The following is a 5557-nucleotide window of genomic DNA, read 5'->3' as shown; positions in this document are numbered from 1 at the left end:
TTCAAATGATGAGTATCATTTATGAGCTGTCGGCGGTGGAGTATCTTTGAATTCATTGATTAAATGTTTTTGATGCTTAAAATAGTCGATATATAAATAAAACAAGCACTTTCAGAAAATTATCGCTCGGAACAACTGACATCAATGTCGTTTATTTGTCAGTAGATGTAATAATATTTCTCAATTTATTTTTGAGTAGAAAATAAAATATCGCTGTTTAGAGCTGTAATCAAATGGACATGCACATGAACTTAGTCAAAACATAATAATAGGCACAAGATATTATAACAACTTTTGAAGCTATCTTATGATTAAGGTTTATATTTGACTATCAAAGCACTTAAAATTCTATTCAGACAGAAATCTGATTAAAATAGAAGATTAATACCAAGGTTACACTCAACAATATGAAAATAATGGGGCAGATGTATACAATTAATGTGAATGCCATTACATATATCATACAGGATTGTTTCTCTTTTCGAAGCTTTGGTACTTGATTTGTTTGACATGATTTTAATTATTTATTTGTACTCTTTAATTTTTATTGTGTGTGATTTGTAAAAATTTAATATGTGAAATCCTTTTGATGTGAGATACGAAAGGATTTACATGCTGAACATACATACTTTAATAATACCGGCATGAGGACCATGAACATCCCTAACATTTTGAAAGTTCCTGCAAATCTCAATCCCAATGGAAAACTTTCTCTTTCCCTTTGGCTTTGAATGTTTTTGATGGGCTGTAGCGTTTACGTTATTTATCTTCTCGCATTGTTGTGTTGAATGGGTGATGGATTGACATAGATCACACACTTTAGCCTTACATCCCGCTGTCACCATGCCGTAGATGGCGCTGTCTGTTAGGCCCCCAATTCAACTTTGTGTTGTTTACCCTGAGGGCTTCAGCTGCCTTAGCCGAGAACAACTTGTGATAGTCATTGAAAGCTTGTTCTCCGTAACAAGTATTGGATGCGTATGATTAGACTCTCATACATATCTAATTCTTTCTGTCTCTTGTTTGAACACATCTGTAATTATCCTCCTATATTTGCCGAATGCCAAGATGAATTCCGCGATGGTAAGTCTATCTGCTAAACGTTTGTCAACATTCCTGTGTTGATGGCATACGCTATGGGAAGATGGCGTTATTTCGTATCCAGGGATAAGTAACGTTGAAAGGTTGATATCCCTCCCCTCTAGAATGTGTTTCCTAAGTGAAGGCGTAACAATATCAAGATGGGGCATTAGATCTGGAGGTATACCATTTGGGCCCATATGTTGATTTATAAAAACATTTGACTCACCGGCAGATGTTGTTGCCCTGTCATTCTGCGTCACTCTCTCAATATTTTCGTAGGCACTTCGTAAACTCCCATTATTAAGTTCCGATGTCGGGAGCACTTGATTGTTCTGCTGCAGGGCCATAGACTGTTGTATGAGCAGCATTTGTTGTTGCATTCCCTGCATGAGGTTTAGTATGTCCGCCATCGAGTTGTTGTTACCGGAATTTACGGAAGCACTTCCTGTAGTTGCGCAGAGTGACACAGGGTTATTGCTCCGCGGGGAGAAAGTTTGAACAGGACGATCACTTCCGGGACATGCGCTGGGAGGTGGAAAAAGAGAATGGGCGCTTTCATTCAATAATCCCTCCGTAGGAATAGTACTAGTAGCCATATCCGTCTGTATTCTAGACCGTTCAGTCTGAATAATGTCGTCACCATGACGCGAATGAGAGGGTTGATTATTCCCGGAATTAATCACTTCAGATGTAGATGGTTCATTCTGAATAGTTTTGTTCACATTTTCACGATAAATTAAACGTAACACAGTTTTTGACATGGAATTGCTGGTATTGATTCCTCTCTTGTGAGAGTTCATCACGAAACTTGGCAATGGTCCAATTCTTGTCGTCATTTGGATCGTATGGAAGGGACGAAGGCACGTTCCTTTGTCTCCGTTCTCGAGGCATGTTGATGACGATGTTGATTGTTTACACACAATTTTCCAGGAGCCTAGTACAAAAAACGTAGGCCTGAATCGACGTGTTCAATGTTAATCATATCGTACACTTCACCAGAGCGTGGTTTATGAAGTTTGTACTAAAAGTACCTAGAAATAAAGGCTTAAACGAATCGCTATTAAATGTTGCTGCAGGCACTAGTACTGCTGGTCACTCTAATGAAGGTGACGCGCTAGGTGACGCTGACCCGTGGCCGGACCTCATTAATTATGCAAGACTGCTTAACGCTTGACCAATCAAATTGTTCTTATCTATATATAGCTGCCTAGTGATGAGATTACCAATCAGTAGCTTCATCCCGGATGTAATTAGCATACGATCACGTGAAGGGTATATGTTACTATGTATTAACACACATGCAGATGAGTTACTGTTGATCATAACCACGTGCACACAGTAGGGAAAAATTCCTAATATATTTAAATATATAAACAAACTATTTATAACTAAAAAAGTAAAAGTTAAACAAGAGAAAAACAATTAAAACTACAAGTACAAAAATGTATTATGATATTTAGTTCTACTAAAAAACAGAATATAGAAAGATGGCATATAGGTAATACCCAAACAATCTGGTTGTTTCTAAACAAAGTTTATTACACATAATAAACAACAAGTTAAGCAAAATTGGTTCTAAACAATCAGAATTTCATTATTTTCTTCCAAGTAAGAGAAATAAAATATTTTGCATTTTTAAATGATTCATGTACCTTCCAGAGAACCGGAACTGATAGTAGGCAGTATGTCCCAGTTAACTTTGCCGTGATCATGTGCTTCCGTCCACGGAAAGTTATTGGTTTCTGTGATGAGGTTGTCAAGGTCCTTACTGATAGGGCTAGATATAGCTTCACAGTAGTCATCCCGTGCCTATATAAAGGTTACACAAAGGACAGGTCTTTACATCAAGGAAACTAATAATAATGTAAATAGATTGACTAATTTTCACTTGCAATTTACATTGTAGATTAATAGTTGGAATATAAATGCATTTATAGGTCTCATAGCTTTTATTTTTGGGACATTCATACTTAAATAGATTGTATAACTTTTAACAACTGTTGCAGAACGTTAAATCTATTTTTTTCTAATTTTTCAAGTGGAGTTTATTTTATTTATTTATTTATTCATTTTTTGTTTTATTTTTTTTTCAAAATCTACATGGTCATTTATGGTCATTTAGAGGCACCCAGGGAAACACTGATCTACAGATAATTAGCTGGTACGAGTGAGTTTCGAAAGGACGCTACTGAGAGGTGAATATTTCAGACAACTACCAGATAAGTAAAACTACTTACATTAATACAGTCTATGGATGTCTTTATTTGTTCCCGAATGTTCTCCGGAACTCCTCGCATCTTTGCCATATTCTGTAGTTTTACAATGTGGCGTGGAACAGGGTCAATCCAACAATTTCTTCGCAAAATGTTTTCCATATTGGTACCCGGGTTAAATCCTACAATACAAATACTTCTTAGGGTCGAACACTTACACGGCTTGGTGGAGAAATGAAACGAATTTAATTGCGATGCATGGATGGTAACTATATTTTATTCAAGGACAGAGTACTCTTTCGATGGATCTACAGTAATGTTCTCTTTAGGAGTTGTCAACTGACCCCTGGACTAAATCAAAATTGACATGTGTTACCAATATTTAATTATTAAGTGAATTATACGGTAACTTTGTCATAATATCAATGTTTGATCATTTAAGCGCAGCCACTGACAGTTAGATACCCGAGTGCTCTGATCGACTCGCAACATTTTATTCAATAATTAACAAAAGTGCAAGTATTTAACTATGGGAAGATTTTATTGAAAGCTCAAAACGTACTAGTTTATTAATTAGAATAAAAGGTACATACCTTTTTCGTTACGTTGTAAATAGCCTTAGGTGAGTGACAGTTTGTGTGTTGAGAGGAATGTCTTTGTTGAGATATGTCTGCTATACTGATGATGTCCAGGACATTATATAATACGATAAATATCATAAACTGATATAGACGTATCTAAACATCTTTTATTCATAGTGCCCAGAAACACGTTACTGGTAACAGATTGACATTGATGTCTGGTAAAAATAGAATACCTATTGATTTAAAAACTGCACTTGAAAGTGAAAATAATCTTTACTATCACTGTTGGCAACTGTCTATCATAGTATTTTACGACTGATAGCTGGTCTGAAATAATACCTGCATCTGAAAAAAAAAAATTAATGTCGATATATATACGTCATAATCATGCGTGATATAAGATTGATGAAAAATGTTTGTAAATGTTCTGTTCTCCTATGTCAGCTTACTAAACTAAATTGAACTGGTTCTTATTTGGATAATATTAAAGATGTAAATGCCATATGTGGACATGGTATCGCCCAAAAATATGCTTTAGAGAAAATAAAGCATAATCAATACGTACATTGCATACCTTACAACACCTTCGCTTTCTTCAATGGCAATCGCTTCATATATGCTTATATTGTAATGAATTTTTAACATTTATAAGAAGGAAAAGCAGTATAGTGACTAAAATTAGAAGGAGAACTATAAAAGCCAAATACAGATACATCGTACACAATACGATATATAATATATTTATAAGACTTAGTGACTGTATACGTCTTTTTATAGTCTAGAACCTGCTCATACTTACAATAATCTCAAAGTGACAGCAAGGTGTACTATATTTGTGTTACTGTTAAACACCGTACTTCGCTAGGACAACGCTAGTACTGTCTAGATCGTACACATAAATGCATACAAATGAACATACCTTAAACACAACATCTTGCAAAACACTACTAATTCCGAATAAAACACAAATTTCGAAATCTTGCATATACATTGGATGGAAAATAGTCATCTGTTATGAACACATTTTTAAATGTAAGTAAATTAAATCAATTAATGTGGAAATGAACAATATTTCAATAGCAAATTAAATAGTTGTTAACAACGATTTAGGTGATATTATTCTGTCATCTCAAAAATGTTACAAGACAGAACGACATATTAAGTAGCATTAACATATGTTAGTGCAAGATATCATACGGTAATCTTGACATCACAACTCCCAAAGAAAAATTTGATAGGCCCATATATTCAGCTACAGTTCCCGAATAGAGGTTTTCCAATTTCTTAGGAAAAACCACATCTCAGTATCCTCGATATGCATTTACTTGTAATTGATATTAGATTTAAATATATGAGTACCTTAAACAAGTCAACTCACAAGTTTGTATTTAAAATATATCTAGATACTAGAAACAATAACAAAGACATCCATACTTAGGAAGATTCCCCACTCCTTTTTGTCAAAGAAAATCCAGCGGTTTTGAGCAAAACCGTTAATCTATACAAGTGAAGCACATTTCTAAACAACAGACAATAACAACATTGTATATCAATTAACAAATCAATCGGTAATTTATAATATTTTAATTGTAAACACAATGTACTCTAATATAACCCCAAGGCTAGGTTTACACTATGTTCACGACAGCCCCGTTTAGACCACCGTGGACAACACGT

At 34.7% G+C, this 5557-nt stretch overlaps 1 pseudogene; it reads right to left on the bottom strand.

The window, feature by feature from the left end:
• Window positions 1–630: 630 nt before the first annotated feature.
• LOC138319716 (uncharacterized) lies at window positions 631–2605 on the bottom strand (annotated as a pseudogene).
• Between the last annotated feature and the right edge of the window lie 2952 nt (window positions 2606–5557).

This window comes from Argopecten irradians, chromosome 3 (assembly GCF_041381155.1).
Source record: "Argopecten irradians isolate NY chromosome 3, Ai_NY, whole genome shotgun sequence".
In the NCBI taxonomy this organism is placed as follows: Eukaryota; Metazoa; Mollusca; class Bivalvia; order Pectinida; family Pectinidae; genus Argopecten; species Argopecten irradians.
This window is presented reverse-complemented; position numbering and strand designations above follow the sequence as displayed.